The following is a 13,489-nucleotide window of genomic DNA, read 5'->3' as shown; positions in this document are numbered from 1 at the left end:
GAAGAGAGAAGGTGGAGAAGGACACGAGGGGGAAAAGGAAAACAAAAAAGATGAGAAGGAATTATTGTTGCACAACCAGAGCGCCACCGAGGGCTGAACACCCAGCAACATCACAGTAAGGGAGATTATCTCAGGCCTGTCAATCAGCGACCGCTGCTGCTAGCATGGCTGGGATGCTTGTTGACTTAGCCTCCTCCCGCGCTGCTCCAGGAGACCAGGCCATGCGTGTCAGTCAGGGGCCATACCGTGGCTCTCTGATGGGGCGGGGGGGGGGGGGGGGGGGGCTTTGTTCTGGGTCCCAGACGCAGACCTGAAAAGGGCGTGGGGGGGGGGGGGGGGGGGGGCAATGGGGCCGCGCTTTTGTCTGGGGGACACAGCCACTTTGAACCTCACCAGGGCACTTTTAACCCATCATAATAAGAAGACTCTGACAGCCCCCCACCTCCCCCTCCCCTCCTCCTGTCATTGCTTTTTGCCTTTCAGTTTCACTGACAAAGGGGAGGAGACATGGGCCGGGGGGCGTACGGCGCCGCACGCCGATGTCTGCGGGACCTTGAGCAGGCGCCATATCTCTGAGATCATCATTTTACAGAAAGGGCAATCTGTTATTAAGAAGATAAATATAAGCATGGCCAGTTGTAAATAACTGATAATAAAAAAAGTATATCGCGGGACCCCTTTGGGGCCGCTGAGGCAATATTATCATTGCAATATCAGGCCTGTTAGGTTGTTATTAAATAACACTCCAGTCGCCCAAAAAAAAAAAAAAAAGACGCAGACAAAAAGCACACCTTCTAAAATGACATTGCAGTTCTTTTTTTCCAGACTTGGCAGTAATTGCTGCAGAGACCTGTCCTTTTCTTTTTTTGACACACTTTATTGTCGCATGTTGAAAAGGCCCCGGGGCGCTGCTGCTATCCCGTTTCACCTTTTGTGGGCAGAACTGTGAAGGGCGTTTCCATTTCTTTTCTTCCCCTATCAAAAACACTTTCCTGGGTTTCTTCCTCTTCTTTTCAGACAGAAACACGCTATTGACAGCAGTGAAATTCTTTTTTTTTTGGGGGGGAGGAAGGGGGGGTGATTAATTCAAGTCCATAATGGGTGATAATATGGCGAAACATTCTTTTTCTTACCGGCAAAACAAAACTGTGTTGATTCGGAGCTGATGAAGACAGAACAGTATCCCATATGTTGCGTCCCGATCTGTATCCATACCATCAGCAAGACAACCTGGTGTTCATTTCAGCCAGTGTTGATTTCGTCGACTGCCTTTTTTCCCCCAGCGAAAACTAAATAAGAAGTGAACAAAAACTAAGCTATGATGACTAAAACTAAGACTAAATATATTGACAATTTTGTCAACAACTTAAAACACAAAAATGTCAGGGAGGGACTAATGGAGAAGAGAAGTAAAAAGACAAGTAATGTTATGTTTGGTTGCACCCATGTGCTCTGAAAATAGCCGATCTAGAAGCTCACAACGTGCCGCAGCACGATGCGCTGTGAGCTTGTAGATCGGCTATTTTCAGCATGCAACCAAGAATAAAATCAGCCATTTCAACGCCATCAAGCCCGGAAATACATTTTTTTGTCGACAAAATAAACTGTGAATTTCCCCTCAAAATCAACGCTGCTCTGAAATACCTCGGACCGTTTACAGGACGGTGACTCAGCAGTTGGGACCCAAACTGACCCATTTTAGGGGTCCATTCGTTCCCATTTGTACACATCCCCTGGGTTAGATAACATGAACACAGAGTATTTTGGCTGGCGTAGCTTGTTTTCCTGTGTGTGTGTGTGTGTGTGGACACCTTATCCTGTGCACAGATCTATCGGCTTGCTGCCCCACCCACGTTAGAGGCACACACCTGTTTGTCTGGCCCCAGGGCTGCTGCTAGCATGACAGTACAGAGGAGAGGGGGGGGTCCAGGGACCAGCCCGCAGGAGTTGGGTTTCTCTCACTATCTCTCTCTCTCTCTCTCTCTCTCAAACATGCACACGCACACACTATAGGGATGGCACAATATGAACATTTCATATCACGATTATTGTGACCAAAGGAATTGCGATATTGCGATTATTATTATTATCATGATAATCAAAATATCCACAACATCCATTATCCTGGATAATTATCCAACGTGTCGCAATACGACACGTTGTGGGCTTGTAGATCGGCTATTTTTTGGCAAAGAGATTTGGTAAAGAGTGAAAAACAGACTGTATCAAGTACATTCTTTACAGGTCCATTTTACCAATTCTAGAGGGTAATTCTAAGTGGTACCAGATATGCAGCTCGGAAAAGAAAACTTGAATTGATCCCAGTGCATGACGGAGGACAATTTCACAATAAATTTAAATCTCCACAATACGATTATTGAGTGTTTTTTATCACGATAAACGATAATAACGATTATCCTCCCATCCCTAACACGCACGCACGCACGCACGCACGCACGCACGCACGCACGCACGCACGCACACACACACACACACATACTGTACACACACACACACAGGGCCTGTCAGCATGCAGCAGCCCCCACTTGATATAAGATTCCCTAGAACTCTGTCTATAGCCACTTAGCTAATTTACTGGACCCTGTGCACTGCTAATCACCGCCCAGGGAGACCCAAACGAATGACCACACACACACACACACACACACACACACACACACACACACACACACACACACACACACGAACACACACGAACACACACACACACTCTCAGTCACACTCACACACGCTCACAGGTGAAACTGATTGGTTCACTAAGCTATGTAGCTTTTATGTCTACTATGTGGCACCTCTGCTTCAGAGCTCTTGACTCACTTCCCCTCACACATGGCATGGGAGTGTGTACATGTGTGTGAGAGACACACATGTACACGCACGCACGCACGCACGCACGCACACACACACACACACACACACACACACACACACACACACACACACACACACACACACACACACACACACACACACACACACACACACACACACACACACACACACACACACACACACACACACACACACACACACATTGGTTGATTCCCGGACATGGAGATGGGGGGGGGGGGGGGGGGGGAGAGAGGGAGGTGCAGCGCGATGGACGGAGATAGACGACAGCACGACTGACGACTGTGAGTGTGCGTGCCTGTGCGCGTGTGTGTGTGTGTGTGTGTGTGTGTGTGTGTGTGTGTGTGTGTGTGTGTGTGTGTGTGTGTGTGTGTGCGCGCGCGCGCGCGTGTGTGTGTGTTGGTAAATGTGGTTTAACGGGACAATTGGCCTGAATACACACCACACTAACAGGACATTTTGGATTAGCAGGACAGGACTGGTGTCCTGCTAATTCATGGACAATTCTGAAATAGCATAAGTGTTTCTATTGGTCTAGAGAGCCCAAATCCACCTTTTTTTTTTGATGTCCTGTTAATACACATACACCCGACTTTTTTGTGTCTGAACAGCGCCCCCATAGGTTGTGTAATGCTACTGCATGTTCATACACAAGCTCATGAATATTCACACACAGTGTATGTTTTGAAGCACCTGATTGGCTGGGTGTCAGAGTCCTGTTAATGCACATACATGTTTTTATGAACATTTCAATGACATAGCATTTTGGGTGAATAACGTTAGTCATAAACACTCTTCAGGGGTCTGCCATTATAATAGCAACACCACAGGCCCCATGTGGCCCCCAGGGGCCCCTGGCTGCCATAAGCACACCGTTGCTCCGATCCACACTAAACTTGGCACACACACCGTTCAGGGGTCTGCCATTATAATAGCAACACCAAGGGCCCCATGTGGCCCCCAGGGGCCCCTGGCTGCCACAGGCACACCGTTGCTCTGATCCACACTAAACTTGATTGTACAAACACCGTTCTGGGGGTCTGCCATTATAATAGCAACACCACAGGCCCCACGTGGCCCCCAGGGGCCCCTGGCTGCCACAGGCATACCGTTGCTCCGATCCACACTAAACTTGGCACAAACACCGTTCAGGGGTCTACCATTATAATAGCAACACAAGGGGCCCAATGTGGCCCCCGGGTGCCCCTGGCTGACACAGGCACACCGTTGCTCCGATCCGCACTAAACTTGATTGCACAAACACCGTTCAGGGGTCGGCCATTATAATAGCAACACAAGGGGCCCAATGTGGCCCCCAGGGGCCCCTGGCTGCCACAGGCATACCATTGCTCCGATCCACACTAAACTTGATTGAACAAACACCGTTCAGGGGTCGGCCATTATAATAGCAACACAAGGGGCCCAATGTGGCTCCCAGGGGCCCCTGGCTGCCACAGGCACACCGTTGCTCCAATCCACACTAAACTTGGCATAAACACTGTTCAGGGGTCTACCATGTTGGTGGTTTGCCACACCATGGGCCTGCAACATGATTTGCATAACATACAGACAATGTTTCTTAATTATACAAATTTAACCAGATATTGCAATTGTTGTATTGTTATTTTGTGTAATAATTAATCAAAACGTCCCAAAAAATCACGTTTATATTAATGTCCATTTTCCAAGTTTGCCAACATTTTAGCTCACTCCAAGGAGGCTATGCATATTTTACAAACCACTCATCCAATTGACTGTACATTTTGTGGTTCTTACATGTTTCTATTTTTTATTAATGAATTGCATTTGTTTTCTTAATGAAAATCTTGGCCGGATTTAAAAGGCATTTTTAGAATGGGCCCCAGGCCTAAATGGATTAATGCAGTGGTTCTCAACCTTTTCAGGACACAACCCCCTAAATTAATAATAATAGCAGATCTACATGCTCACGAGGATGTAGATTGGCTATTTTCACAATTTCTGCATAATATTTGTCAATTTGGCCAATGTTTAATTTAAACTGTCACTCTAGAGGTATTAGAAAGTACTTAAACTGTCACTTTAAAAATGTGTAGCTATACAAGTGATGACCATGGTAATCAAATGGCTATTCGCATAACAGGTTTACCAGGCAGGCAGTGAGTGGTGGGCTTGCACATACCCCCCTATTCATATGGATAGGCTACTTTAACACCTACTGTAGGTTTCCAGCGGTGACTGTATGTGCATTGTGCGTGTCTCAGGCTACCTGGCTCCATTACTGTGATAGATGAGATTTGTTCAAAGCAAACTTTTAGTTAGCACGCACACATCTAAAGGCGCTCGTGCATGTGACGTCAATAAATGACCGTCCACCCTGAAAAGAAAACCCCAAAGCACCACTGGTAGCAGCTCTGCACAGTCATGTATGCTGATCAGCGTAGCTCCTATATACAGTATCACATGACCACATGATCACATTTTCTGGTGACTCATACTACCCTCCTAATACGTGAGCAGGCCGTGTTTTCTCAATAACCCTTTTCATTTATTTTTAATAATTCTTTGGGAAAATTTGAAAAATTAAAATTATTACAAATAAATGAAAAATTGTATCGAAAAAAAACATGGCCTGCTCATGTATTAGGAGGGTAGTATGAGTCACCAGAAAAAAATATAATGGAGTTTGAAGTTACAATGGGTGTGTGTGGGGAGAGGCCCTGAGCCTGGGGAGGCAGACCCATGCAAGGCAGAGTTTTTTTAAATGGAATATCCCTTTAAATCCCGATACTGATTCTAGAATTATTCCTCTACACAGTATTACACAGTATAGGCAAAATTCTTGTGTTACGAATTGTGTGTACATCTTGTAGATCAATGACTTCACTAGCCTTCAGATACAGTATATGACACCAAAGTAGCTTACTACAATTCTAAGGTCAAATTATTCTAAAAAAGCTTGTGACCTTGACCTTTTATCACTGAACTGTACTGTCTGTACTGTACTGTCTGTACTTTTACTGTACTGTAAAAACAGTGCAGTAAAAGTTTGTTTATCGGTGATGACACTGATTGACAAATTGTAGCATTCCCTGTGGGATCATAAAGCACCAAATAGAGTGTCTCGTTTGGCTTGAATAAAGCATAGCCTTATTAGCCTACTACCAAGGTTGTCCCGAATATGCCATTTCCTCATATGTGACACAATGTTACTATAGTCCGGCCAGTTTGTGCAGTATTTTGATGGAATCGCGCACTTTTTTGCCTGAAATGCTCGGACTACAATCAGTCTAACCTGCTTGATTCCTCCAGACTCAAATCTAATCCTCATCTCCTTGCTTGAGGGAGCAGGGATTTAAAGTTCCTTGAAGTACACAATAAAGAGGAGCTCAAGTGGGACACAACGCACGTGAGGATAAAGAATTTGCAACTATATTGCTTTTATCGCCTGAAGAGGTTCGGAGTCTAGGCTACTGCATCCTCAGGCTGGACTACAATAGCTCCATTGAGAGTGTTCTGTCACACCTGGATTCGCCCACGAGAATTATTAAAGTTATATCACTGGATTGATCCAGACAGACAAACAGTCTTTTAATTATATAAAAGAAAATAATGTGTGAATTAAATCAAACAAGCCACCTGTCCTGTTCTCTGATTGGCTGTAGCACGTCTCTACTCTCAGTGCTGTCACAACCCATGTTAGGCTTTTAGGTTATAGGACGGCAAAAGGATCATCTGGGCTAGCATGTTGCATTGTGAACCGGGCTTAAGATATCTGTTATACAATCCGGGATGAGGTGCGTGTGTGCGCGTGTGCGTGGGTGCATCCGGCAGTGGTAGGTCACGTCAGACAGTGGGTAGGTAGGAGTCTATGGCATCTCAGTGATGTCATGATGACTCAGACATGCAACAAATCGGTCATATATCTGCACAAAAAGGGGTAAATTGCCCCCATTGATTACGGAAGGGTACTTTAGAAATCTGAAGATACCCTTACACTTAAACCTTATGCTGTATGTTTACTGTTCAGAGAGAAAGCAATGGTGCACAGTCATTTAGATAATCATCTGGGGACCCCCTCCCCAAAATAATTCCCTGACCCAGAGGTTGAGAACCACTGCTTTAACTAGCCCTAGAATGTCTCCAATATTCGGTCGATTGACTCTCCGAGTAATCCCTCAGATGTGGAGCCATAGAACGCTCCCATGGCGCGGCGGTTAGCAACTAATCTGCGCGGCACTAAAGTGCTGCGCGCTACTTGTGTACTCACCCAATAATTAATTCCTCAGCCTGGGAGAAAGATATTGTCCTGTAGTGTCATATCCATTTGAAAGTTCTGGCTGAAAACGTGTACTTTGTAAAATATCTCCACTTATCTCGAGCCAACACGGACGACTTACACGACCGGGCAAGGGGCCCGAAATGACTGCTGGACTGAATATATCAAAACTTCCTTTTGGAAGCACAAAAGTACGGGGCACACAATCACGCAGGTGGTGTGATTAGTCACCCCACGTCAATCACAAGCACCTGTCAATTGTGTGCCCCGTACGTTTTGTGCTTCCAATAGGATGTTTCCATATATTCAGTCCAGCAGTCATTCCGAGCCCCTCGCCCGGTCGTGTAAGTCGTCCGTGTTGGCTCGTGATAAGTGGTGATATTTTACAAAGTACATGTTTTCAGCCAGAACTTTCAAATGGATATGACACTATAGGACAATGTCTTTCTCCCAGGCTGAGGAATTAATTATTGGGTGAGTACACAAGTAGCGCGCAGCACTTTAGTGCCGCGCAGATTAGTTGCTAACCGCCGCGCCATGGGAGCGTTCTATGGCTCCACATCTGAGGGATTACTCGGAGAGTCAATCGACCGAATATTGGAGACATTCTAGGGCTATGCTTTAACTAACCAGAACAAAAAAATAAGCCATGTGCATAGATTACACAGATTATGAGTTCCATTTGGTTCCATTTGTATATAGTCACTAGTAAGACTACCCTAAGCATAAAGTAACACGTAGGATTTACTTTCACACATATTCACAGTATTTAAAGCCTTGCCTTGTACAGACTGCATACAAACAAACCAACTGACTGTGGGGGGAGGGGCAGCTTCTCACTCACACAGTTTTGAGTGAGTGCAGTGAGGGAGATGGGGGATGGGCAGGCAGCACAGGTGAATTTGATCAGTGGCTGATTGCATTGCAAGCTAGTAATCAGCAAGTGGGCTACAGTGGAAAGAATGAGTGAAAGGGTTTCCCTGCACAAGGTGAAATCTTTGAAAAGAGTGGAGGAGAGCTTAACTCAAATTGGTTAACAATCGGCAGACAAACAGGCAGGCAGGCAGGCAGACAGACAGACAGACAGACAGACAGACAGACAGACAGACAGACAGACAGACAGACAGACAGACAGACAGACAGACAGACAGACAGACAGACAATGTTAATTTAACCTTGCATCATGAGACTTAGTGTTCATTTGGTTCCATTTGTACTGTCAGAGCAGTGTAGATGTTGTTGACTAAAACTATGACGAAAAGTATTTGTCGATTGCATTTCTTTCACTGACAAAAACTAAATAAAAACTAAGCTGTGATGACTAAAACTAAGACTAATTATATTGACAATTTCGTCAACAAAATCAAAACTAGACTAAAACGTTAGGGAGGGACTAGTGGAGTAGAGAGTCATTTTATGTTTGGTTGTTCTCAAGTGTTGCGTGCTGAAAATAGCAGATCTACAAGCTCACAACGTGTCGCGCAACGCGTTGTGAGCTTGTAGATCTGCTATTTTCAGCACACAACCAAGTGTAAAATCACTCATTACGATGCCATCAAGGCCTGCCAAAATACATTTTAGTTGACTAAATGAACTGTAGATTTAGTCGCCTAAAAATGTATGATATTTAGTCGACTAAAATTAGACTAAAACTAAAACTCTTCAGGTCACTAAATTATGACTAAAATTAAATGACATTTTATTCAAAACTAAATCAAAATTTGTTGTCAAAAACAACAGTGTCAGAGTCCCTGGGCCTGAACAGTGGTTCTCAAAGTGGATTCCAACCTGGAATTCACTTTGAGAACCACTGTGTGAACAGAATATGAACATTTTTACATAACAGCATGGTAGCAATATCAGAATAATGATAGTTGACAAAGTAACCATCTTGGTGGTGCCGGTGGTGATAACATTAATATCCAAAGAAAACATTTGCCTTGTCATGGCATGTTCGGGGACATCATGAGCATTTAGCAATACAAAAGATTTGCATTCATTCAACCTTTATTTAATTTCTCGAAAAGATCAATTGAGGGAGATCCTCATTTACTACTTTATTGAAAATAGATGTTTTGATTTATGTAAATGTGGGGGTTTCTGGACTAACGCTGGTATTAAACATAATTCTGGAAAAAGTAGCCTATTTATACATTTGCAGGCAACTGAATAATGGGGATGCAGTAACGCACTGTAGCTTATGAGATACTGCAAATCAATTATCAAATTATAATTGCCATAATTATTCCTTGCAGCTACAAAAATGATGTCATACATGTAACTCAACATTAAAGTAGGGCTGGGTGATAAATCTCAGACCTGACTTTCTTTTTTTTTAAGATTAGTTTTTTGGGCTTTTTATGCCTTTATTTGTTAGGATAGTAGACAGACAGGAAATGGGGAGAGAGATGGGGAATGACATGTGGCAAAGGTCGTCCGGATCGGGAATCGAACCGGCGACCTGCATACCTAGACTTGTGGATCTGCTATATTTTAAAGATTCACTTAATTTTTCTTCCTGTGCATTTACCCGCTGGAAAAAACAATGTCATTGCTTAATTGCAGTGCACCCAAAAACAACAAATGTATCGATAATTTATACCTACAATCGACAGGCTGCAGTCTAAGGCAGATTTTGGTTTCGGAAAATGATTTGAAAAATGCTCCCTTCAAATGTTCTGGGTAGCTATAATCACTGTAGCAGGTCCCCCAGCAGCAACGTTTCACCATGGCCGTAATAATGTAATATAAATGTTTTTGATATTAATTTGCCTATATACCAGTAAGACTCCCTAATCGGGTCACATTTATGATCGGCTACTTTTGACTATTTTCCCATATTTTTTTCCCAGGGGGTCCGTGGGGAGCCCTGGCGGTGGCTGGGCCCCTGGGTACCCCCTGGGTGCTGGCCCCGTCTCTCCCGGTCGATGGGGGGCCAAGGTACGGGCTTTTTAGCGGGTTATGGGAGCCAACTTTGGGTGGAAGTGTTTTGCTACGCTGTCGTCCAATCCTCACAGTTAGGGAGAGGGCTTTGCGACAGATCAATCATGCAGTAATCATGCAGATCTACAAGCTCGCAGCACGAAGCATTGTGAGCTTGTAGATCGTCTATTTTTTGGCAAAGAGATTTGGTAGAGAGTGAAAAACTACTGTATCAAGTACATATATTATGTACCTTTTACCAGAGGGTTTAAATAGTACTGGATATGCAGCTCGGCAAATAAAAGGTGAATTGATCCCAGTGTATGACAGAGGATGATATCACGATAAATTAAATCTCCACAATATGATTATTGTGAGTGTTTTTTATCACGATAAACGATAATATCGTATATTGTCCCATCCCTACGGTCTGAGGTGCTTTGGCGGTCTTCCCCGAATTTTGTCTGATTACAGCGGGGCAGGGCTACATTCCTGTGTCCTACAAAAAATAAATGTTGAACCTTGTTCATGATTGGTGTGTTTTTCAGCTATAGTTTTTGGTCTTATAACCCTTCCAGTAAATCTCTTATGAAAATCTCTAAAGAAGTCAAGAATAACAGACGAGCTGTAAAGTTAACTTCACAAAGCTTAAGTCTATTGACCCCTCAGTCATGACATTTTCAATGTCCCCCTTCGACCAAGATGGATGAAAATGCTAGTTTGTTCACTGCAGAACTTTATTAACAGTAGCTCAACATTGAAGATGTTGAAATCACATCTCTCAGCCTGTTCTCAGGCCTGCTAAGTCACACACAGTAGTCATATTGCATTGAATTGTAGTTTACCATCTCAGTGGCACCAACAACACTTAGTTAGTGAGCTTTGTATCGATGTCATTCCAGTCCTGCATGTTTACTGGCTTATATTCCACTTGTATGGTTGATCCTGAGGGCAAGTCAGGTGTTGAAACAGTAACACACCACTGTAGGCAAGAGACATTGACCGAAGTGCTGTACATGGTGCATAAATGACAAACAGGCCTACCAGTAAGACTCCCTAATCGGGAGATAAGCGACCGTCAGGTCACATGTATACACAAAGACGGATGTAACTGGCATTGGTTCCTAGTTGTGTGGACAATGTATAGTTTTGGTTGGCTCAGAGAATGTGGGGTGTACCGATTTTCGTGATTTTAGGGCAAAATTTGTAGGAGCAGTGTCCAAAAATGTGTTTGAAAAAATCGGCCTGATGGGGGCGCTATATGGGACAGATCCATGTTGATGACATGAGTGTAGACATACTGTGTAGCCATTTGCGCAGGAAAATTAAGGAACATTAAAAGCCAGCGAAAAAACAAATGTGTCTTAGGAAGAGATTTAAAAACATCAATAGAATGCCTTGTTTGTGTTTAGCTATGTCACATTTAATCACATTTGACCCTTAAATACCCTGCAGTGACATATTTTCATGTGTTTAATTGCAGCTGTCCTGTTAATGTAGTTAGTCCTGTTAATTCACATGGGCGGAGCTTAGAACCTAATTATCTAATGTCCTCCTAATGTAGGATTTTGTCAGATTGTTAAAACTTGAGTTGTGTTGAGTTTATTCAACTTTTGAAGTGAAATATGTGTTCTATGGCTCAAAATAGATTTTTTGACATGCTCCACATATTAGTAAAGCAAGTGGAAAGTGGTGTCCTGCTAATGTTGTAAACCGCAGGTTTGAGCTAAAGGGTCCTGCTAAACCACATCTACCAGTATAGGTGTGCGTGTGCCGTGTGTGTGTGTGAGATGGTCCCTCTCTACTGGGAGGCCTGAACCCACTGGTACTGTAAGGTCAGAGAATGTTTTGACACTAAATTGGCACATTTACGGTGGTGTAAAGTAACTAAGTACATTTACTCACAGTAAGTACTGTACTTATAAGTACAAGGTTGAGGTATTTGTACTTTACTTGAGTATTTCCTATTTCCAATACTTTTACTTCTACTCTAGTCTACTACATATCAGAGGCAAATATTGTACTTTTACTCCATTACATTTATTTGAAAACTTTAGTAAATCAAAATGTACATCAATTACCAAAAGTAGAAAGTACTCAATATGCAGAATGTCCCATTTCACAAGTTTTCAAATGAATGAAATGTATTAGAACAAAATCATTTGAAAATAGCAGATCTACAAGATCACAATGTGTCACACCGCGACGTATTGGTGAGCCTGAATGGATCTGCTATTTTCAAATGGCCTAGATGACAGTCCTACTTTAAAGTAAATGTATTTAGTTACTTCACACCACTGCTTTACACAGGGACGTGCTGGCCATTGGGAAAAGCGGGACAACTCCCGAACGGCCGGTTCATTCCTGGCCGGTCCAGACCGGCCATTAGGAAAAGAATCTAAATAAAATGTCATCAAAGCCCTGCTTCATCATATAAGGCCGTTTTACTACAAAAGAAGTAAAAACAGCAGATCTACAAGCACATAACGCCTCGCACCGAGGCGTTGTGTGTTTGTAGATCGGCTGTTTTCACTAGTTTAAATCATTTTTAAAATGATAAATACAAAACAAACGGTTTTGGACATACAAGGTTTCCACCCGACAACGACGAAATATAACTCTTGTACAGTAATTGGCCCACTGGGTTGTCACTTGTCATGATCTGAAATGGCAAATCTTTGAGTAGCAGCAATGAGGGCCTCTCCAACTCTTTTTCCCGGGCTGAATCAGGGGCCCAGCACGTCCCTGGCTTTACACCACTGCTATCTGCTATTGTCGGCGCGGGACACCCTCTTACGACGGAGTGTTATATATTAGCCATAACATTCTCTACAGCTCTCTGCGTTTGAAGGCAGTCTGCGGGGCTTTTACAGTACATCTGAGAACAAGAGAAAAGCAGCTGTTCTTGGGCTGGCCGCTGTTCAAAAAGCTTTTCTCTTTTTAATAACCATTTTCCACATTCTCAAATCATAAAAATGTATGATAATCTTTTAAAGGCCCTGGCACCGTGCTGCTATGTAAAAAAAAGAAAAAAAAGAATGGAAAATCACACCTGTGTGAACTGAGCGGTGGTCGTGGAGGCTGCGCAACAGCAAAACAAATATATATATACCTGTATATATATATAATAAAAAATATTAAAACAATATTAAACAAAATATTAATGATAAAATGCATGTCACTCAGGCCGCCACTGGTATCCATCCTGTGTGTGTGTGTGTGTGTGTGTGTGTGTGTGTGTGTGTGTGTGTGTGTGTGTGTGTGTGTGTGTGTGTGTGTCTGGCCTGAACAACAGCGCCCCTCCCTTAACATGTGTGGTCAAAAAAGGTACTGTAGGCTACATACAGACAACCAGACAGACAGACACGGAGACAGACAGACATACCCACACACACGGCCACGTATAGGAGCGTTGTGACCACCGCTCAAAAAAAGAGA

General features: G+C 43.5%; 1 protein-coding gene across 1 annotated transcript in view; it reads right to left on the bottom strand.

Moving 5' to 3' along the window:
* kremen1 (kringle containing transmembrane protein 1) overlaps positions 1 to 13,489 on the bottom strand; it is a gene marked incomplete at both ends in the record, with an annotated part of 111,841 nt that overhangs the window by 44,208 nt on the left and 54,144 nt on the right. The window lies entirely within an intron of this gene.

Source organism: Nannobrachium achirus, assembly GCF_963921795.1.
Source record: "Nannobrachium achirus genome assembly, chromosome: 12".
Classification (NCBI taxonomy): domain Eukaryota; kingdom Metazoa; phylum Chordata; class Actinopteri; order Myctophiformes; family Myctophidae; genus Nannobrachium; species Nannobrachium achirus.
The sequence above is the reverse complement of the archived record's forward strand: the minus strand, read 5'-3'. Positions and strand labels throughout refer to the sequence as shown.